Here is a 23781-nt window from a genome sequence, read left to right on the forward strand (position 1 = left end):
TCAGGCAGGTGATCCAGGCAATCCCCAACACAACAGGAACATGGGAAGGAACAAGAGAATCACATAGTGAACAATACAGATTGAAATCTTGCAATGAATAAACTGGATTCAGGCACAAGGTATTTCCACACCTGAGAATTTTTTTTAGTATTGGTTTCTTTCACGCTGTTAATCCTGTTTTGTTTTGATGTATTTGTGGTTGTTTTTTAAAAAAAGACAAAACTGTTTAATAAAAATTATTTTTTTTAAAAAAAGAGAGAGAAGCTAAATGTTTTCAAAGAAAATACCAAGAAAGCCCAGTTGTCTTTTGGAAAAAGCACCTTTGGGACAATCATGACCTAAAAGATTAAGGATCTTCACAGACAAACAACAACGGACAAATCTGATCTCCCACTGCACTAGTCAATTTGGGGGAAGGTGGAGTGATGTTGTGTTCAATATTCAGACTAACCTTCCCAAAGCTGGCACTCTCTAGATATGCTGGTGTTCCCACACACACACACACCCAAGAAATTCTTCAATTATAAATCTGGGACATCTTAGAAATCCCACCCAATGACTATGCTCAATAATGTTTGGGAGGACGCTGTTGATGTTATTAAAATTGATTCAAATAGCATGGAAGTAGTTCAAAATGCTCTTCTTTCTAATCATTTCTGATTAATGATAATATTGGTACTACATTATCTACGTATATGATATAGAGTTCCATCCAAATTCAGCTGGATTTAGAAATAAATTAAATCAAAACCAAGAAGTGCAGTTCAAATATTATGAATGCCCTAACAACAAGATACCAGGGGACAACCCAGTTCTGCCTCCCATAATCTGAAAAAGGGTCAGATTCTTAATTCAAGTAGTTTTATTTTGTTATACTTTTTAAATTTCTTGTGCCCAGCCCTTGTTACTCTATGCCGGTCTTTGAGGATAACAAAGGTTTGGCTAGATTTGATTAATTTAAGTGCACGGATGCAGAAGAAAAGAAGCGGAGTGGAGTGGAGTTTAATGGAGTGGAGTGAAAGCAGCCCACAATGGAAGGGTTAAGCACTCTTTCTGTGCTGAAAAATTAAACAAACATCTAGACACTTCACCTCACAGCTAGTTTGGCCCTCAGGAGAAAAAATAAAGTCATTTGATACCTTTTTTTGGTTTACCCTGTACCTTCTGCAATTTCTTTCCAGTTTATCCCCCCCGCCCCTGCCTTGCTTTTGGAGTGTGAGGCAGTGCCTCACATACTGTTGTACATATGCAACAATTGCAAATATAAATCGCTACCGAGTTCACTAAATGCCCTCAGGCAAACTCACTTCCAGCTTAGTTAACCTACACCCAATATTATTATAGAGGCAATGTGAGATAAGATTGTAGCTTAACCTGTCCTAATCTCTAAATAAAATAAAATGCTGCATGATCGCATCATTTCAGAAAGATAGAAAGTGGAAATGATTCAGAAAAAACAACAAGACTTCATTTATACAGTAAAGACAGCTCAATTATTCTGGTATCTATCAGGCAGGTGATCCAGGCAATCCCCAACACAACAGGAACATGGGAAGGAACAAGAGAATCACATAGTGAACAATACAGATTGAAATCTTGCAATGAATAAACTGGATTCAGGCACAAGGTATTTCCACACCTGAGAATTTTTAGTATTGGTTTCTTTCACGCTGCGTTAATCCTGCTTTGTCTCCTCTCGCAGTGACACTTTAGTTGTAGGGAGGTTTCACTTTCTAAATACTGAGTAGCTTAGTCATTTATATTTGGAAAAATGTAAGCCCTCTCTACCTGGTATGATCGCTGGGCAAAATACTATTGTATAAATGTCAGAGCTACCTACTGGATATTTCAAAACACACCATTGAGCAATGCTTTTGTTAGGACCAATGAAACACAACCCCATCATTGGCCAGTTTAGAGGTTCCCAAATAGTTTCATTTGGCAAGGTGCCTGAAAACACAAGGGAAGGAGAGAAGACTAACTTGATGTTTGAAATCAAAGTCTTCATCATGTATGTGAAAGAAAATGCAGAGTTGACCCAACTTTACACTTATGGTTAAATAAGAACAAAAACAATAAAGTATAAATTTAAATAGAATTACAAAGAGTAACAAATGGACGAGAACAGAAGAAAGTGTAGGGGTCATGGAATTTGGAAGATTTAAGGATGTCAGTGAAAGTTCTTACTGGAGGAATTCAATTCACTTAGTTCATCTTGGTAGAAAAGATTTTTTAAAATCTGGTTTACAGAGGTGATTAAGTACCACAAGTGAGCATTCATGAACTGTTACTGATGATAGGCTACATGTATATACATATCACAATGTATTTGGGTGTTTTATGTATGGGCCCGCCTATCAGGATGAGACCCGTGTCAAAACATGAGCTTCCATGAACCTAAAGGTTATATTGGATATATTGACCATCTGGGAGTCTGGAGGCATGAAGAGCTTCTGAAGATGGACAGGACAGACATTGGGCTATATATCTTTCAGAGAAAACCCAATTGCTTTGAATGAAAAATGTGCTTAAAATCTTACAATGTTACAATGTTACAATCTTAGCTGAACTCACAAACTGTATGAAAGTTTTTTTTAAAAAAAAACCTAGCACCCACCAGTAAAGTACCCCCTTTTATGCTTACAATACGGATGACTATTGATCATAAAAACAAGAATAGAATAGAATAGAATAGAATTTTTTATTGGCCAAGTGTGATTGGACACACAAGGAATTTGTCTTGGTGCATATGCTCTCAGTGTACATAAAAGAAAAGATACGTTCATCAAGGTACAACATTTACAACACAATTGATGATCAATATATCAATATAAATCATAAGGATTGCCAGCAACAAGTTATAGTCATACAGTCATAAGTGGAAAGAGATTGGCGATGGGAACTATGAAACGATTAATAGTAGTGCAGATTCAGTAAATAGTCTGAGAGTGTTGAGGGAATTATTTGTTTAGCAGAGTGATGGCGTTGAAGAAAAAACTCTTCTTGTGTCTAGTTGTTCTGGTGTGCAGTGCTCTATAGCGTCGTTTTGAGGGTAGGAGTTGAAACCGTTTATGTCCAGGATGCGAGGGATCTGCAAATATTTTCACGGCCCTCTTCTTGATTCGTGCAGTGGACATTCAAATGAGTTTGAGATTCATTTATCTATTTTGTACAAGTGCGCAGATAAGTTATCAGCCCCCTGTGTGCCTGTTCACATTTCCCAGTCTGCTCAGAGGACAGGAGAGCAAAGACTGAACTGGGGAAAGATGACTGTCTAAAACTCTTGGATGCCTGCTATCACGAGCCATCCAGTGAATGGATCTAATGTGAGATTTTCTTTGCTATAAAACAAGGGTCTCCAACCTTGGCAACTTTAAGACTTGAGGACTTCAACTCTCAGCTTTGCTGGCTGAGAAATTCTGGGAGTTGAAGTCCACAAGTCTTAAAGTTGCCAAGATTGGAGACCCCTGTTATAAAATATTTTAATTGTGGGGATCCTACACTGGAAGCATGGAAACAATGGGAAAGCAACAACACAATGCAACAGTAGACTTCTATCTGAACATGGCTTTTGCCATCAGCGTAAGCAAGCATTGACAGAATTGTTGCTATTCCTTGTTTTATGGTTAGTTGCTTTACTTGGTCTACACTAAAACATTCTTACTCATGACTCATTTTATCCAAACCATCACAGCAAATGAGGTAGAAGTATAGCAACACAATCCCAAAGATACTTTTTCCAAAACACAACTGGAAACTCTTGGTGTTTTGTTTGAAAATGTTTCACTTCTCATCCAAGGAGCTCTTTCTGGTCTGAAGAAACTTCGTGAATGAGAAGCTAAATGTGGAATATGGAATAAAATGTACAATTGGCTCGAAAATAGAAACCAAACAGGGAATGTTTAACCTAGTACTGATGAAACCTAAATTGGAGTAACCGAACAACATTAAATAAAGAGATGTAAATATAAATGAATATAAATCGGTAGACAAGAATAATGAATACTAAATATTTGCATTAATATATACATTGGTGTAATGTTATTAAACTACCATTAAGAAGTAAATAGATATGACAGAATAGAGAACCACAAAAGCAAACTACGTATGTCGAAACAGAAAACTGCAAAATGACCTTAGATGTTTAGTATTAGTATTGTATTGTTTGTTGGGTTTTGTTTTGTTTTGATGTATTTGTGGTTGTTTTTTAAAAAAAGACAAAACTGTTTAATAAAAATTATTTTTTTTAAAAAAAGAGAGAGAAGCTAAATGTTTTCAAAGAAAATACCAAGAAAGCCCAGTTGTCTTTTGGAAAAAGCACCTTTGGGACAATCATGACCTAAAAGATTAAGGATCTTCACAGACAAACAACAACGGACAAATCTGATCTCCCACTGCACTAGTCAATTTGGGGGAAGGTGGAGTGATGTTGTATTCAGACTAACCTTCCCAAAGCTGGCACTCTCTAGATATGCTGGTGTTCCCATACACACACACCCAAGAAATTCTTCAATTATAAATCTGGGACATCTTAGAAATCCCACCCAATGACTATGCTCAATAATGTTTGGGAGGACGCTGTTGATGTTATTAAAATTTATTCAAATAGCATGGAAGTAGTTCAAAATGCTCTTCTTTCTAATCATTTCTGATTAATGATAGTATTGGTACTACATTATCTACGTATATGATATGATTTCTAAATCAGCTGGATTTAGAAATAAATTAAATCAAAGCCAAGAAGTGCAGTTCAAATATTATGAATGCCCTAACAACAAGATACCAGGGGACAACCCAGTTCTGCCTCCCATAATCTGAAAAAGGGTCAGATTCTTAATTCAAGTAGTTTTATTTTGTTATACTTTTTAAATTTCTTGTGCCCAGCCCTTGTTACTCTATGCCGGTCTTTGAGGATAACAAAGGTTTGGCTAGATTTGATTAATTTAAGTGCACGGATGCAGAAGAAAATCTAATGTCCATGTTTTTTATGTTTTTTATTATTAAAATATGGATAGAGCTACTTGTCTTCTGCCAGAATGATAAGGAGCTGCTAATGGAATTCCCAGAGCTATTATGAGTAGTTATCAATAGCTTTGAGCTTTCCCCTGATCTGTTCTGCATCTGCACATATCGCTGTATGTTTCATCTATCTAATGAATTTACCATTAAGGAGAAGGGAAGCCCTAGCCGTCAGGCAATATACTCTACTGCCAGGAGTGTCTCAATGTATTGTCTTATTTCATAAAGTTATAGGGAAAAATCATTCCAGAGGGTACAGTTCAGACTCTTGAGAAAGTTGATGTCTCAAAATGTCCAGGCCTGGACCAGGGAGGAGTCGAGCAAACACACACACACACAACTCAGCAACTCAAGAATCCCGGTTTTACTTCCCACCCATAGGCCACAGCCTTGGTACACATTGAATCTATCACACAGTTCCGTGCAAAGTCAGTGCTGGGAGCTCTCGCCTCCCAGCACATTTTATAGTCTGGGCCACGCCAGCTGACCAGCCTGCTCTGCCTGCTGTTCACCCAGCATTTGGTTGCAGGCCGCTGCTGGTGCCAACCATGGCTGGAACCACCCAGAAAAATTCCCTGCCACTGGCGCAGTCCTGATATGCTTCACTGCTGCCGCTGCCGCAGTCTCTACAGCCCCCCTCACCGGTGAAGAAATCCGCTCCGTGCACCCCACCACCACTTCCACCACCCGCAGCCCCGGATCGGGACTCGACATGGTGTTGGTCAACTCTGTAGGGTCATCAGACTGAGGTCTTCTTCCTCTCTCAACTCAAGGCAGGGAAAACATTGAGAAGAGCATCCACATCTCATTATCATCACCTATCACATTTCACTCAACAAGATGAGAGGGATCCAGAAAATAATTTTGAGAAAAGGCATACTGAAAACTCTCTAAGGACCTTGGCAACTTTAAGACTTGAGGACTTCAACTCTCAGCTTTGCTGGCTGAGAAATTCTGGGAGTTGAAGTCCACAAGTCTTAAAGTTGCCAAGATTGAGACCTGTTATAAAATATTTTAATTGTGGGGATCCTACACTGGAAGCATGGAAACAATGGGAAAGCAACAACACAATGCAACAGTAGACTTCTATCTGAACATGGCTTTTGCCATCAGCGTAAGCAAGCATTGACAGAATTGTTGCTATTCCTTGTTTTATGGTTAGTTGTTTACTTGGTCTACTAAAACATTCTTACTCATGACTCATTTTATCCAAACCATCACAGCAAATGAGGTAGAAGTATAGCAACACAATCCCAAAGATACTTTTTCCAAAACACAACTGGAAACTCTTGGTGTTTTGTTTGAAAATGTTTCACTTCTCATCCAAGGAGCTCTTTCTGGTCTGAAGAAACTTCGTGAATGAGAAGCTAAATGTGGAATATGGAATAAAATGTACAATTGGCTCGAAAATAGAAACCAAACAGGGAATGTTTAACCTAGTACTGATGAAACCTAAATTGGAGTAACCGAACAACATTAAATAAAGAGATGTAAATATAAATGAATATAAATCGGTAGACAAGAATAATGAATACTACTATTTGCGTTAATATATACATTGGTGTAATGTTATTAAACTACCATTGAGAAGTAAATAGATATGACAGAATAGAGAACCACAAAAGCAAAATACGTATGTCGAAACAGAAAGCTGTAAAATGACCTTAGATGTTTAGTATTAGTATTGTATTGTTTGTTGTGTTTTGTTTTGTTTTGATGTATTTGTGGCTGTTTTTTAAAAAAAGACAAAACTGTTTAATAAAAATTATTTAAAAAAAAAAGAGAGAGAGAAGCTAAATGTTTTCAAAGAAAATACCAAGAAAGCCCAGTTGTCTTTTGGAAAAAGCACCTTTGGGACAATCATGACCTAAAAGATTAAGGATCTTCACAGACAAACAACAACGGACAAATCTGATCTCCCACTGCACTAGTCAATTTGGGGGAAGGTGGAGTGATGTTGTATTCAGACTAACCTTCCCAAAGCTGGCACTCTCTAGATATGCTGGTGTTCCCATACACACACACCCAAGAAATTCTTCAATTATAAATCTGGGACATCTTAGAAATCCCACCCAATGACTATGCTCAATAATGTTTGGGAGGACGCTGTTGATGTTATTAAAATTTATTCAAATAGCATGGAAGTAGTTCAAGACCTACAGCTCTTATGCACCAAGCATAGGCTTCCGCAGAAGCTACCAATGTATTACCAGCTTCCTATGAACAAGGGCAAATGCTCAGTCTTACATATTGGGAAAAAGAACCCTAACACTAAGTACAAGTTTGATGGACATTACCTTACAGATGACCCCCACCCTGTTAAAGACCTTGGAGTTTTCATATCAAATGACCTAAGTGCCAAAGCCCACTGCAAGTACATAACAAAAAAGCTCTAAGAGTTGTAAACCTAATTTTACGCAGCTTCTTTTCCAAAACACAACTGGAAACTCTTGGTGTTTTGTTTGAAAATGTTTCACTTCTCATCCAAGGAGCTCTTTCTGGTCTGAAGAAACTTCGTGAATGAGAAGCTAAATGTGGAATATGGAATAAAATGTACAATTGGCTCGAAAATAGAAACCAAACAGGGAATGTTTAACCTAGTACTGATGAAACCTAAATTGGAGTAACCGAACAACATTAAATAAAGAGATGTAAATATAAATGAATATAAATCGGTAGACAAGAATAATGAATACTACTATTTGCGTTAATATATACATTGGTGTAATGTTATTAAACTACCATTGAGAAGTAAATAGATATGACAGAATAGAGAACCACAAAAGCAAAATACGTATGTCGAAACAGAAAGCTGTAAAATGACCTTAGATGTTTAGTATTAGTATTGTATTGTTTGTTGTGTTTTGTTTTGTTTTGATGTATTTGTGGCTGTTTTTTAAAAAAAGACAAAACTGTTTAATAAAAATTATTTAAAAAAAAAAGAGAGAGAGAAGCTAAATGTTTTCAAAGAAAATACCAAGAAAGCCCAGTTGTCTTTTGGAAAAAGCACCTTTGGGACAATCATGACCTAAAAGATTAAGGATCTTCACAGACAAACAACAACGGACAAATCTGATCTCCCACTGCACTAGTCAATTTGGGGGAAGGTGGAGTGATGTTGTATTCAGACTAACCTTCCCAAAGCTGGCACTCTCTAGATATGCTGGTGTTCCCATACACACACACCCAAGAAATTCTTCAATTATAAATCTGGGACATCTTAGAAATCCCACCCAATGACTATGCTCAATAATGTTTGGGAGGACGCTGTTGATGTTATTAAAATTTATTCAAATAGCATGGAAGTAGTTCAAAATGCTCTTCTTTCTAATCATTTCTGATTAATGATAGTATTGGTACTACATTATCTACGTATATGATATGATTTCTAAATCAGCTGGATTTAGAAATAAATTAAATCAAAGCCAAGAAGTGCAGTTCAAATATTATGAATGCCCTAACAACAAGATACCAGGGGACAACCCAGTTCTGCCTCCCATAATCTGAAAAAGGGTCAGATTCTTAATTCAAGTAGTTTTATTTTGTTATACTTTTTAAATTTGTTGTGCCCAGCCCTTGTTACTCTATGCCAGTCTTTGAGGATAACAAAGGTTTGGCTACATTTGATTAATTTAAGTGCACGGATGCAGAAGAAAATCTAATGTCCATGTTTTTTATGTTTTTTATTATTAAAATATGGATAGAGCTACTTGTCTTCTGCCAAAATGATAAGGAGCTGCTAATGGAATTCCCAGAGCTATTATGAGTAGTTATCAATAGCTTTGAGCTTTCCCCTGATCTGTTCTGCATCTGCACATATCGCTGTATGTTTCTCTAATGAATTTACCATTAAGGAGAAGGGAAGCCCTAGCCGTTAGGCAATATACTCTACTGCCAGGAGTGTCTCAATGTATTGTCTTATTTCATAAAGTTATAGGGAAAAATCATTCCAGAGGGTACAGTTCAGACTCTTGAGAAAGTTGATGTCTCAAAATGTCCAGGCCTGGACCAGGGAGGAGTCGAGCAAACACACACACACACACAATTCAGCAACTCAAGAATCCCGGTTTTACTTCCCACCCATAGGCCGCAGCCTTGGTACACATTGAATCTAGCACACAGTTCCGTGCAAAGTCAGTGCTGGGAGCTCTCACCTCCCAGCACATTTTATAGTCTGGGCCACGCCAGCTGACCAGCCTGCTCTGCCTGCTGTTCACCCAGCATTTGGTTGCAGGCCGCTGCTGGTGCCAACCATGGCTGGAACCACCCAGAAAAATTCCCTGCCACTGGTGCAGTCCTGATATGCTTCACTGCTGCCGCTGCCGCAGTCTCTACAGCCCCCCTCACCGGTGAAGAAATCCGCTCCGTGCACCCCACCACCACTTCCACCACCCGCAGCCCCGGATCGGGACTCGACATGGTGTTGGTCAACTCTGTAGGGTCATCAGACTGAGGTCTTCTTCCTCTCTCAACTCAAGGCAGGGAAAACATTGAGAAGAGCATCCACATCTCATTATCATCACCTATCACATTTCACTCAACAAGATGAGAGGGATCCAGAAAATAATTTTGAGAAAAGGCATACTGAAAACTCTCTAAGGACCTTGGCAACAGAGAACCTTGAGGCTCATTTGGCATCTGAAATGGGCTTTCAAAATGCCAAACTTAGATCTTTTGAGTCTGAAGACGTCTCAGCAGTTTGTAGAGTTACAGAAGGAACAGTTTTCTCCCTTCTGCTCTACAAAGTTTTCTCCATCCATCTTGCTACAGCTCTGTCCTTCTTCTTACCTTTCAGTTCTTAAACTTCTGAAGAGTCATGTACAAAGGAGACTAGGGCGAAATGGATCAGAGGCATTTCACATCTTTTCTTTATCCCACCTTTAAGTAGTTCAAGACCTACAGCTCTTATGCACCAAGCATAGGCTTCCGCAGAAGCTACCAATGTATTACCAGCTTCCTATGAACAAGGGCAAATGCTCAGTCTTACATATTGGGAAAAAGAACCCTAACACTAAGTACAAGTTTGATGGACATTACCTTACAGATGACCCCCACCCTGTTAAAGACCTTGGAGTTTTCATATCAAATGACCTAAGTGCCAAAGCCGACTGCAAGTACATAACAAAAAGAGCTCTAAGAGTTGTAAACCTACTTTTACGCAGCTTCTTTTCCAAAAACACTACACTACTAACCAGAGCATACAAAACATTTGCTAGACCCATTCTTTTTTTTTTTTTTTTTTTTTATAAAAAAGTTTTATTTTTACAATCTTATCAAATAATTCATCCAATGTACAGTTATATACAATTAGTCGGGCCTGCCCAGTCACCACCCCCCTTTTTAACACTCTTCCCTCTTCTACCTTCTTTTACTTTCCAAACCTTCCTCTCCTTCTCTTATCTACCTCCTCTCCTCCCTCCACCCTACACTCTTCTCCCTCTTCTACCCCTCTTCCTTCCTCTTCTCCTCTTTCCTACCTCCTACTCTCTCTTTTTTCCCTCCCCACCGTTCTAAAATGGCAACTGGTCAGAGAGCAAACTACATTAATTATATTTTATACATCTTCAATAATCCCTGTACATTAACCATCACTCCATCACTAACCTCAACTAATTCCTTCCCTTTACCCCACCCCCACCCCGACTTCCCAGAACAAAATGCAGGGTATCAAAACTAACAATCATAATCTAAAATAGACCCATTCTTGAATACAGCTCACCTGTCTGGAACCCATACCACATCTCAGACATTAATACAACTGAACACATCCAGAAATATTTTACAAGAAGAGTTCTCCGCTCCTCTGAAAACAACAAAATACCTTATACCACCAGACTTGAAATCCTGGGATTAGAAAATTTAGAACTCCGCCGACTCCGACAAGGCCTGTGTTTAACTCACAGAATCATCTATTGCAATGTCCTTCCTGTTAAATACTACTTCAGCTTCAATCGCAATAATACAAGAGCAAACAATAGATTCAAACTTAATGTTAACCGCTTCAATCTTAATTGCAGAAAATATGACTTCTGCAACAGAGTTGTTAATGCTTGGAACTCACAACTTGACTCTGTGGTCTCTTCTCAAACTCCCAAAAGCTTTAACCAAAAACTGTCTATTATTGACCTCGCCCCATTCCTAAGAGGACTATAAGGGGCGTGCATAAGAGCACAAAAGTGCCTACCGTTCCTGTCCTATTGTTCCCTTTCATTATATCAAATTAATACTTTTGCTTATATATATACATATTTTAGCCTATATTTTATATTTTATACATATTTTAGCCTATATATATGTTTATATGATATGTTGTTGTTTTTATGTCAATGTTTGCGTATACTGTTGTGACAAAATAAAAAATAAAAAAGGCAAAAGAAGAATGGAATGACAGAGAACGAGGTGGATGGATGGAGTCACTGAAGCAGTCGGCATGAGTTTAAATGGACTCCAGAGGATGGTAGAGGTCAGGAAGGCCTGGAGGAACGTTGTCAATGGGGTCGCGATGGGTCGGACACGACTTCACAACTAACAACAACAACATGTCCCGTGCTTCTATCCTGGAGATATAGAAGTTTTAAAATGGCATCTCCACACTTCTGATTCAATCTGCACCATTCCTTTTTACATAATACAAGCCACCTTGCTCCCTGAACTGCAAGCCATAACAGATGGATATGGCAAATTTTGTATCCGCCATCCGTGTCAACATAAAGAAACAGGAATTCCCAAAAGTCCGAATCCCACATAAATTATGGGCCTATCGTTAGTGGGATCATGGTGTGTATAGAGAATACAGATAGTTCTTGATGTATGACCCCAATTGAGCCCCAAATTTCTGTTGCTAAGTGAGAAATTTATTAAGTGAGTTTTGCCCCATTTTACGACTTTTTACGACTTTTTACATTTTACGACTTGCCACATTTGTTAATTGAAACATTGCAGTTTTTAAATTAGAGACATGGTTGTTATGTGAATCTGGCTTCTCCACTGATTTTCCCGTCAGAAGGTTGCAAAAGGGGATCCCATGACCCCGGGACACTGCAACCGTCATAAATATGAGCCAGTTGCCAAGCGTTTAAATCTTGATCATGTGATCATGGGAGTGCTGCAACGGTCATAAGTGTGAAAAATGGTCGTAAGTCACTTTTTTCAGTGCTATTGTAACCTCCAACAGTCACTAAATGAACTGTTGTAAGTCGAGGACTACCGGTAATCTAAGAGGAAGGCAGGGCAAAAGCTTACACTTTCCTGTTCTGATGGGTGATTGTGGTTTTTAATTAGCACCTGGAACTCCCTTTGAACTTTTCCTGCTCTGATAATCATGACCTGGCCATGAGTTCCAAATCCAACCCAGAGGTGGGTTTCAAAAATTTTTACTACCAGTTCTGTGGTTGTGGCTTGGTGGGCATGGCATGGCTTGGTGAGCGTGGCAAATACGGCAAAATCTCCATTCCCATCCCACTCCAGGGGACAGATACTGTAAAATCCCCATTTCCTCCCGATCAGCTGGGACTCAGGAGGCAGAGAATAGATGAAGGCAGGGCCAGTCAGAGATGTTATTTACTGGTTCTCCAAACTGCTCAAAATTTCTGCTACTGGTTCTCCAGAACTGGTCAGAACCTGCTGAAACCCACCTCTGATCCAACCCTTCCTGAGTGCTAGGAACTTATGGGACTCTGCTTGGAGTTAGGACTAAAAGTCCTGCTGAGCTATTTTCACAGCCTCTCCACTCCACAGCTGCCATCTTTCAGACCACATTTTTATAGAGCTTTCACATTAGAGAGACTTTATTTGAGAAGGGGGGAAAATAAGTTTGAGGAGTGGGGTGGGTGGGGGAATTTAGCTTTCGCACTCCTTCCCCTTGGCCTCCTGGCTCAAACAAAGCCCCCATTTACTGCCTGAATATCGCACTTATGTTTAAGGTATTTCCACCAGAAAGAAGGCAGGCGGGGGATCCCAAACCTTTTTTCCGTGAATTAGCTCACTTTTTTTTTTTTTATAATATGGCTAAGCAAGCTGAGGCCTGTCTTACAAACAGCCAAGCAGGAAAGTCTGAGCAAGCCTCCTCCTCCCATCCACACATCCCTCGCATTAGGAAGGGAGGGTAACTTTCAGCATAGGCATCTGAGTTTCCCAAAAAATGACTTCCTCATCTCAAGTCTCCTTTTCTATATCCAAGGTTGTCCCAGGAGACAAGCAAAAGCTCTCAGCTGCTCTGGTGAAGAGTGAGGTGCAAGGAATGGCAAGCCAAGAGAAGAAGCTGAAGGTACATGGAAAACAGGAGTACAATTCGAATTAGCACCCAGAGACTCAGGACTAGCACAGGAAGGAATAGTCGGGCCAATTCTTTTGGACAGAGGTTTGTTGGTGCACTTGGAAAACTATTCTCCGATTCCTAAGCCTGCGTTTTCTTTCTGCATCACAACCATCCTTTATTTAAAACAACAGCTTCACTTTAATTTTCAAAACTCTGGTTCCCCTTCTGCTCAGATCTGGGATTCCCAGTCTTGTCCACAGGATTAATAGTTAATCAAACCTATCTGGAAATCCCAAACCCTTCCCTCTCCTTCTCCTCTCCTCTCCTCTTCTCTCCTCACCCCTTTCTCTTCTCTCCCCTCCCCTCTCCTCTCCTCTGTTCATCTCTCCTCTCTTCTCCTGTCCCAATTCCATCTTGCACACCAATTAAAACTTTTTCTATAGCTAGACATTCTTCTCACAATTATACATGCTCTGGTCACCTCTTGCTTAGACGAGAACTCCTTAAAGTGTGGTTCTAGGACCTCTGGGGGTTCTCCCAAGCCCCCTCAGGGGTCCACAAAATCGAAATTATTTGCCAGCCTATGTTGAAAAATAGTACAATATTGAAACTTCCTCAAAAATTGTGGGAAGAGATAGGTGCAGTGAATGTGTCAATTTTAATTTCTAATAAGTAAATATCAATAAATACAACCCACACAAACAAAAACTCTTTTGGGGTTCCCCTTAATTTTTAAAAGTGGGAGGGTTCCCAAAGAGAATAACATTTAAGAAACACTTGGCTTATCTTCTTGCAACCAAAGTCTATCTGAGGCTGTCTTTGAAGAGCATTCGGAAGCTACAGCTGGTCCAGGATGCAGTGGCTGGAGTAATCATGGGCATATCTCAAATTGTTCATATAAAACCAGTACTGGGTTTCAAATCCCATCGCTACCAGTTCGCTCATGCTCTCGTGCAACGCTTCTGCACATACGCAGAGACATCTGGGCGGGTGGGTGGAGCCAATCCAGGGTGAACCGGTAGCAACCCACCACTGTATAAAACCACTACCGTATATACTCGAGTATAAGCCGACCCGAATATAAGCCGAGGTACCTAATTTTACCACAAAAACTGGGAAAAACTATTGACTCGAGTATAAGCCGAGGGTGGGAAATGAGGCAGCTACTGGTCAATGTAAAAAATAAAGATAGAGCCAAGTAAAATAACATGAATATTTATTTGAACGAAAAACAATAAAAGTGCAAAAGGGGGAAGGAGGATTCCCAGCTTTAGAAAATTTAGAACTACGCCGCCTTTGGTATGACCTGAGCATAGCTCATAAAATTATCTGCTACAATGTACTTCCTATCAATGACTACTTCAGCTTCAACCACAACAATACACGAGAACACAATAGATTCAAACTTAAAGTGAACCTCTCCAATCTAGATTGCAGAAAATGTGACTTCAGTAACAGAGTTGTTAATGCCTGAATGTGCTACCTGACTCTGTGGTCTCTTCCCAAAATCCCCAAAGCCTTAACCAAAGACTATCTAGTATTGACCTCACCCCATTCCTAAGAGGTCTGTAAGGGGCGTGCATAAGAGCACCAGCGTGCCTACCGTCCCTGTCCTAATGTTCCCTTTAGTTGTATTCCTTTTATGTATTCAATTCATGCTTATATTTATATAATTATTTAATATGTATTTGACAAAATAAAATGAATAGAATAGAATAGAATAGAATAGAATAGAATAGAATAGAATTTTTATTGGCTAAGTGTGATTGGACACACAAGGATCTACCACTTCTTTGGATGCCCTTCCCAAATTGAACACTGCAAGCATGAAAATGAGTCCTCCTTTAGCTTCCAAGGGACCAGGGTGCCTCTGAAGGTCAGTGCTCTAAGTACTAAGAACCCAGCACAAATCTAAGCCTGTATGCACACCAACAGTGAAAATACCCTGCACAGTGTCTCTTGGAAGAGAAGGTTAATTTTCATAGACGTTGGGGTGGCTCTTTTTTTTTTTTTTGGCAGGGCAATAAGGGTCTCTAATATCATTAAACCCACTTTAGAAGTCTCTCTGTGTGTGTGTGTGTGAGAGAGAGAGAGAGAGAGAGGGAGGCTCCCGCTGAGCAAAGCGGCGGCGGGGAGGCCGCGGGGGAAACGCGGGAAGTAGTCGGAGATCTGCTTGATGGGGCGGATGGGACCTGGGCAGACGTCGATGGCCATGTGCTCCTGGATGCTGATGGGCGGCTTGTCGCCTTTGCGGTGGCTCATGCAGGTGGCGCCCGGGGAAGGAGGCGGCTGCGGGGGCTGCTGCGGGAGCCGCTGGTGCTGCTGGTGCTGTTGATGCTGCTGCCGCCGTTGCTGCCGCCAGGAGAGGCCGTCGCCAGCCCGGCCCTGCCGCGCCGAGCGCCCCGGCCACGCTGCTGGCTGCTGGAGGAGGGCGGAGGGAGGGACGGGAGGCGAGCAGCGGCGGCGGCGGCGGGCGGCGGACGGCGGACGGCAACGGGTGGGCGGTGGAGGGTGATGTCACCGGCTCTGCCCAGCCCTGCCCAGGCGAGGCCAGCAAAAGGGCCGGGCGAAGGCGACCGAGGCGGGGCTCGCAGCCCAGCTGAGCCGCCACGGAGGGAGGGAGAGCGGGCCGCTAGGCTCGGAAGGCAAACGGGAGGCGTCGCCCACCGGGATAGACTGCTGGGATCCACCGGGATAGACTGCTGCTGGAGCTGGAGGCTCAAGGAAAGGAAGGGAGAGGGGTGGTGGAGCTCAAGGTTCTTTAGCCCTAGACACCTGCCCGCTAGAAGGGAGGAGATCGGGCCGGCCAGTCTCCGGAAGGTAGACGGGCCGGATTCTTACCGGGATAGACTGCTGCTGGAGCTGGAGGCTCAAGGAAGGGAAGGAGGCGGCTGAGAACGGGCTCGTTAAGGCTCTTCCAAAGCAGCCCTGCTGAACCGCCACGGAGGGAGGGAGAGCGGGCCGCTAGGCTCCGGAAGGCAAACGGGAGGCGTCGCCCACCGGGATAGACTGCTGCTGGAGCTGGAGGCTCAAGGAAGGGAAGGGAGGGCGGCTGAGAACGGGCTCGTTTAAGGCTCTTCCAGCAGCCCTGCTGAACCGCTACGGAGGGAGGGAGAGCGGGCCGGCTAGGCTCCGGAAGGCAAACGGGAGGCGTCGCCCACCGGGATAGACTGCTGGGATCCACCGGGATAGACTGCTGCTGAGCTGGAGGCTCAAGGAAAGGAAGGGAGAGGGGTGGTGGAGCTCAAGGTTCTTTAGCCCTAGACACCTGCCCGCTAGAGAAGGGAGGAGATCGGGCCGCCAGGCTCCGGAAGGTAGACGGGCCGGATTCTTACCGGGATAGACTGCTGGAGCTGGAGGCTCAAGGAAGGGAAGGGAGGCGGCTGAGAACGGGCTCGCTTAAGGCTCTTCCAAAGCAGCCCTGCTGAACCGCCACGGAGGGAGGGAGAGCGGGCCGCTAGGCTCCGGAAGGCAAACGGGAGGCGTCGCCCACCGGGATAGACTGCTGCTGGAGCTGGAGGCTCAAGGAAGGGAAGGGAGGGCGGCTGAGAACGGGCTCGTTTAAGGCTCTTCCAGCAGCCCTGCTGAACCGCTACGGAGGGAGGGAGAGCGGGCCGGCTAGGCTCCGGAAGGCAAACGGGAGGCGTCGCCCACCGGGATAGACTGCTGGGATCCACCGGGATAGACTGCTGCTGAGCTGGAGGCTCAAGGAAAGGAAGGGAGAGGGGTGGTGGAGCTCAAGGTTCTTTAGCCCTAGACACCTGCCCGCTAGAGAAGGGAGGAGATCGGGCCGCCAGGCTCCGGAAGGTAGACGGGCCGGATTCTTACCGGGATAGACTGCTGGAGCTGGAGGCTCAAGGAAGGGAAGGGAGGCGGCTGAGAACGGGCTCGCTTAAGGCTCTTCCAAAGCAGCCCTGCTGAACCGCCACGGAGGGAGGGAGAGCGGGCCGCTAGGCTCCGGAAGGCAAACGGGAGGCGTCGCCCACCGGGATAGACTGCTGCTGGAGCTGGAGGCTCAAGGAAGGGAAGGAGGCGGCTGAGAACGGGCTCAAGGCTCTTCCAGCAGCCCTGCTGAACCGCCACGGAGGGAGGGAGAGCGGGCCGCTAGGCTCCGGAAGGCAAACGGGAGGCGTCATTCACCGGGATAGACTGCTGCTGGAGCTGGAGGCTCAAGGAAGGGAAGGGAGGGGTGGCTGAGGACGGGCTCGCTTAAGGCTCTTCCAAAGCAGCCCTGCTGAACCGCCACGGAGGGAGGGAGAGCGGGCCGCTAGGCTCCAGGAAGGCAAACGGGAGGCGTCATTCACCGGGATAGACTGCTGCTGGAGCTGGAGGCTCAAGGAAGGGAAGGGAGGGGTGGCTGAGGACGGGCTCGTTTAAGGCTCTTCCAAAGCAGCCCTGCTAAACCGCCACGGAAGGGAGGGAGAGCGGGCCGCAGTAACTGAGAAAAGCCTGGCGGCTGGGCTACCTTCTGGCCTCGCGAGTCGGCCGTCCGTCCGTCACTTCTCGGCTCGGCAGCCGGTTTTGGAAAAGGTTCCGTCGCTGGGTTTCGGGACTTTTGTTTTTTTTTTAAAAAAAAAAACACCACCTTCCCCTTTTCTCCCTAGTTGGGGCGTTTCCCAGTTCCCTGTTTTTTCCGCCTTGCCTGTTGAGTTTTACCTGACAAGTTTCTTGCGCCTCGACCTCCCTCCTCCCTCCGTCCTTTCCCTTCCCTCCCTCCCTCCCTGTCTTGTTTGTAGCCCCAGCGTCCCCTTTCGGTTGTATTTAAATCCAGAGCTTGAAACCTCCTCAGTGGGAGGAGAGGAAACGTGCGATTTGGCAGCTGACCGCACTTGCACGGGCTGGGTAAGGAGAGCCCTAGACGGCCTGCGGCGCCGGGGGGGGGAGGGAGAAAAAGAAGAAGCAGCCAAGAAAAAAGGGGTGGGGTGGGGTGGGGGAAATGAATTTAGGAGGGCGAGCGTGTGTGTGTGTGTGTGTGTGTGTGTGTGTGTGTGTGTGTCTGCGCGCGCCCGTCCGCCCCGCGAGGAATGCCAGCTATTTCTTTGAAGGGGCGGGTGTGTAGCCAGGCGCCTCCTTCGCTTGAAACCCGGAGGGTTTTCACCTTCGCCCCCGCGTGTGTATTTGTCAACAATTATAACTCTTCGGTCGGGTCCTTGCCTTGCCTCGCCTCTCCCTCGTGCCCTCTCTGTCAACGCTGTCAACAATTATAACTAACGCGCGGGTAATTGTGCGTGAGGGGGTGTGCGCGTGTGTCCACATAGGAATAAGTACGCATGCGCGCGCACTAACGAGAGCTAGCTGCCTGCGGTAGAAAGGACTCGCTGCAAGAGGAAGGGCTGAACGGCTTGGCTCGAGTATAAGCCGAGGGGGCGCTTTTCAGCACAAAAAACGTGCTGAAAAACTCGGCTTATACTCGAGTATATACGGTACTTGATGAGCTCTGCTGTTGTCCATTGATTTTCAATGCAGTTCAAAGTGCTGGTTGTCACCTTTGAAGCACCACATGACTCTGGACCTGAAGATATTGTCTTCCCCCAGTTGCTTACTCCCAACTTCAGAACTGCCTACTCCCAATTGTATCTCCCTATCCAAAAACTCTGGAATAATAATGTCTCCCTCTCTATCCTATGTTTCAGAGGATGTCATCAACAGAGATCATTAAAGCAAGCTTTCTCAACTGTTGCTCCTCTTTGTGCAATAAAATTCCTATGAAAAATCTAAATTTATTTTACAAAGGCCATTAAAACATAGCTATTCCAGTAACCTTTGGGTGGAGGATGTGTATGTGCGTGAGAGAGAGAGAGACATCTCTTAAAGATGTTCCCTCTTGCACCAGAATATAGTTAATATAATTGCTGGTTACTACCTTTAAAGCGCTCCATGGCATAGGGCCGGGTTATTTACGGGACCACCTACTGCCACCGATTGCCTCCCACTGACCCGTGCGTTCTCACAGAGAGGGACTCCGCAATGTCAGCTGGCGACCCTCAGGGGAAGGGCCTTCTCTATGGGGGCTCCCGCCCTCTGGAATGAACTTCCTCCAGGACTCCGCCAACTTCCTGACCTTTGAACCTTTCGCCGCGAGCTGAAGATATATCTATTTATTCGTGCAGGACTGGCGTAGGATTTTAGTTTTAAATTGAGTTTTACTGTTTTAATTATATTTTAATTTGGGCCAATTTAATAAGTTTTTTAAATATTATTTTTATCTTGTATTTATTCTTGTTCTATTTTATCTGGCTGTAAACCAGATAAAAGTCCTTCGGGAGAAGGGCGGTATAAAAATCCAATTAATTAATTAATTAATTAAATAATTAAATAAATAAATAATATAATAGTTCCAATATATGTGCATATGCTTTTTTACCACCCTAATTTATTATCTTCTTTTTAACTTGATTTATAGAGGTCAGATAGCTATACCACTCAGAATCAACATCAGCAACCTGAGTAGTATATGAAGCCAGTAAAATCAACAAAATGCTGTGCCACACACTATGCTTGGGCTGTCTTAACCAGGAAGTCTGAAAAAACACTTCATATGTGCTCAGAGCAGGGGTGGTATTGACTTAACTACCGGTTTGCAAATGTGAGCAACCACCTCTGCACGCGCCACCTCCGCGCATGCACAGAACCTTCTGCACATGCACAGAGCATTAAAAAAAAGGACGTGATGACGTCCAGGCGGCTAGACAAAGCCTCCCGCAGCCCCAGCTACTGGTTTGCCTGAACCAGGTGGAACCTGCAGAATCCCACCACTGGCTCAGAGGCATTTTTATGTCATGTGTCCAAGGACGAAGTTGTAGCATTTAAAAACAAGCTCAAAGGCTGAAACATAGTTCCAATTAAACCCTCCCCTCATACTTCCATCTTGTTGCCTTTTTTTCTACTTATCGCACTGGTCTTTTCTCAGATCTTCAGAGCTAGCCCAGTGATATGATCAGATCATTGCTTTCTATTGCTACTTTCAAAGTATTAGCAACTAAAGACTAGAATGATAAGGATCAAATTAAAAAAAGATCTCCCAGGTTTCCTAAAATTCAATAAAAGTTTTGAGAAAGTGGGTAGCAGCACCTACAAGAGTTGATGCAGAATTATCCTCCCCATTTTTTCTTGCAATATAAATTTCTCCCCAGTCAACATGGGAAGTCATGGGAAACCTCGTCCACCCACCTCCAAGAATGTCTGTGATCAGGACCAATATTGATGTGAACACTTGGATTGAGCAATATGCCTCTTCCTCCAATATTGCCTGGAATGAGACCCATTTCCCTCATTGGAAAGTACCAGTACAAGAAGGGCTAGGAGAGACATGATAGCTGTGTTCCAATATCTCAGGGGTTGCCACAAAGAAGAGGGAGTCGGGCTGTTCTCCAAAGTACTTGAGGGCAGGACAAGAAGCAATGGATGGAAACTAATCAAGGAAAGAAGCAACTTAGAAATAAGGAGAAATTTCCTGACAGTTAGAACAATTAATAAGTGGAACAACTTGCTTGCAGAAGTTATAAATGCTCCAACACTGGAAGTTTTAAAGAAGATGTTGGACAACCATTTGTCTGAAGTGATGTAGGGTTTCCTGCCTGGGCAGGGGGTTGGACTAGAAGGCCTCCAAGGTCCCTTCCAACTCTGTTGTTAATTATTATAGTTAAAACCTTTTAACTATCCATCATCAGGAATCAATGAGTGACATTCAATAGCAATAGCAATAGCACTTAGACTTATATACCGCTTCATAGTGCTTTTACAGCCCTCTCTAAGCAGTTTTACAGAGTCAGCCTATTTCCCCCAACAATCTGGGTCCTCTTTTTACCCACCTTGGAAGGATGAAAGGCTGAGTTAATCTTGAGCCAGTGAGATTTGAACTGCCGAACTGCAGCTAGCAATTAGCTGAAGTAGCCTGCAGTACTGCACTCTAACCACTGTGCCACCTCGGCTCTTGTCCAAAGGGACAATTCTGAGATCCCACTCACAAAAAGAAATGACAAGGAACGAAAACCGTAGTTTGTGAAGAACTCTACTTCTTTCGAATGCGTACAAGCATCTTCATGTTAACCAATAGCCCCAAGTGGTTTCCCATGAAGGAAATTAATTATGCAAATGAAAACTACTAAACATGTAGCCTCTCTTATTCTTACTCCTCATTTCGTAAGAAAAAAATCTGATATAATTTGACCCTTGCCAGGCAACATTCAGATTTTTAGCTGGAGTAAGGAAGGAAGAGGAAAAACAGATTAAAAACGTGAAAATAACTGAGGAATAGACAATGTTTACGTCTCATAACTCATTAAATGTAAATTTGAAAAAAAGAAATTATGATTAGAGAGAAAGCAAAGAGCAATTTCAATTCTTCCACATCACACAGAGTTCCATCATGAAAATCAACTACCAATATTGCTTCTGCCTAGTTTGGAAAATGCAGATATTTGCCTCAGCCTACCCACCTACCCGTTCTTTCCAAAACTACAGATATCTACTATCTTCATTTTTACCACCTACGAGAAAGTCCTCCTGATAGACACTCTCACTCTTATAGATATCTGCCTTGTGAATTTGGCCCTTTGAGTTGATTTGATACCTTTTCTCGCTCCACTGCATGAAGCAAAGTCAGTTGAAGTCAGCTTTTTCTAGAGATGGAATAGATGCTCCGCTTGTCCCAGGTGAAGCATCATAAGGACAAAAGTCACGGGAATGTAGAATCCCAAACTAAACTTCCATTTCCTTCACGCCAGGTAGGAGGTGAGAACACAGACCAAAAAGACAGGTAAGGTAAGTTCCAAGCTTCTATCGGGTCAAACAAGGGTTTTCACAGAGTGGGTTGGCCCAGCATGAATAGGGGCAGGCTCACCCATTATATGTGGGTGAGCACCATCCCTTTTCCCTTGGGCATGCATCCAAAAGGAGGTTCAGAAGTAGGAGGTGCAGGTCTAGAAGCAGAAGGGTGGTGAGACTGTTTTTATCCATGATGCCAAAGTGCATCATTTGGCAAAGTGATGCCAAAGTGCATTACCATGGCTCAGTTCACCAACATGACTGGCTTTCCTCCTCCTCTTCTTCCATCACCACTACTACCACCACCAGTCCTTTCCTGAAATGTTATCCTGGCCAAGAGTCCTACATAAAATCTCACTCCATTCTGGAATCTCAGCTGCATCTCTCAGGAACACACAATGTTCCCTGTACCATCCCTCAGGATTTCTGTTGGATCCAATCCAGAAATGCCAAACATCACCCTTGTTTTTGGAGGACTAACAATGCAGCATTCACATCATCCTATCAAGAGGTGGTGTTCTTACAGGCCCGCAGGTGTTGTGAAGAGAGGTGAGGCAGGGCTGGGACACCAAGAAGAGGTAAGAGTTGGTGTGGGAACCAAGCAATGTTACACAGATGTGGGTGGCAAGGGGACAGAGGTGAGGCCAAACTTGGATTCTGGGACTGCCTTGCCTGCATTAAATAGGAGGGGGGAGGTATATAAATGCTCCAGGTAAGGGAGGAGGAGGTAACTGAGTATGTTCTCTCTCTCTCTCTCTCTCTCCCTCTCTCCCTTATGCTCCCTCCCTCCCTCTCTCTTTCTCTCTTATAAACTCTCTCTGTTTGCCTCTTTCTCTCTCTCTCTCTCTCTTTCTCTCTTACACACTCTCTTTTTCTGCCCCTTCTCTCTCTTACACACTGTCTCTGTCTGCCCCCCCTCTCTTACACACACTCTCTGTCTGCTTCTCTCTTTCTCTCTTACACACTCTCTCTGTCTGCCTCTCTCTCTCTCTTTCTCTCTTACACACTCTGCCTGCCTCTCTCTCTCTCTCTCTCCCTTTCTTTCTTCTCTCTCTCCCCCACCCTCGGCAAACCTTTATCTACTTTTATCTCTAAGCAATAAAGGTAAAGGTTTCCCCTATCCAGTCATATCTGACTCTAGGGGGTGATGCCAATCTTCATTTTTTTAGCCAAGGGAGGCATTTCTGTGGTCATGTGGCCAGCATGACTATACACCGAGGTGCACAGAATGCTGTTATAACTTCCCACTGAAGTGGTACCTATTTATCTACTTGCATTTGCATGCTTTCGAATTGCTACGTTGGTGGGAGTGAGACAAGTAACATGAGCTCACCCATCACAGGGTGCGCGGTCAGCTTTTCAGATGACAAGCTCAGTCTCTTTATTGGCTGAGCCATCGTGCCCCCATTCTCTAAGCAAAAAAATCAATTTAATAACTTTCTCCATTTTCCTTTTAGCCCAGATATAGTGTAGGAGATGGCCAGGCTGAGCCCCAGGGAGGGGTCAAACACATCATCAGTCTCGAATTCTTTCATACCCCCAAGAAAACTAAGTCCAGCCCACCTTGAATTCTATTGACACTTATCTACTGCCTATTTGCTTTGACCATTAGTAGTTCAGATTGTTGTAGAGAGCTCAAACCTTTATAATCATTTGAACTGCCTGGACTTGCTGATTTTTCCACACTTGACATTTAGTTTACTGACAGTTTTATCCCCTAAATATCCAGGTGTATTTTA

General features: G+C 43.5%; 1 protein-coding gene across 3 annotated transcripts in view; it reads right to left on the reverse strand.

The window, feature by feature from the left end:
- The window catches only part of RARG (retinoic acid receptor gamma), a 182514-nt gene that overhangs the window by 139646 nt on the left and 19087 nt on the right, over positions 1-23781 (reverse strand). Inside the window, exon 1 of one of the 3 annotated variants that reach the window (XM_058173451.1) lies at positions 21849-21986. The exons of the other annotated variants lie outside the window; for them this stretch is intronic. The gene's annotated coding sequence lies outside the window, so the exon portion shown is untranslated. Of the gene's footprint in view, positions 1-21848; positions 21987-23781 lie in introns of those variants that run through there. 3 annotated transcript variants of the gene reach the window in all.

This window comes from Ahaetulla prasina, chromosome 2 (genome assembly GCF_028640845.1).
Source record: "Ahaetulla prasina isolate Xishuangbanna chromosome 2, ASM2864084v1, whole genome shotgun sequence".
In the NCBI taxonomy this organism is placed as follows: domain Eukaryota; kingdom Metazoa; phylum Chordata; class Lepidosauria; order Squamata; family Colubridae; genus Ahaetulla; species Ahaetulla prasina.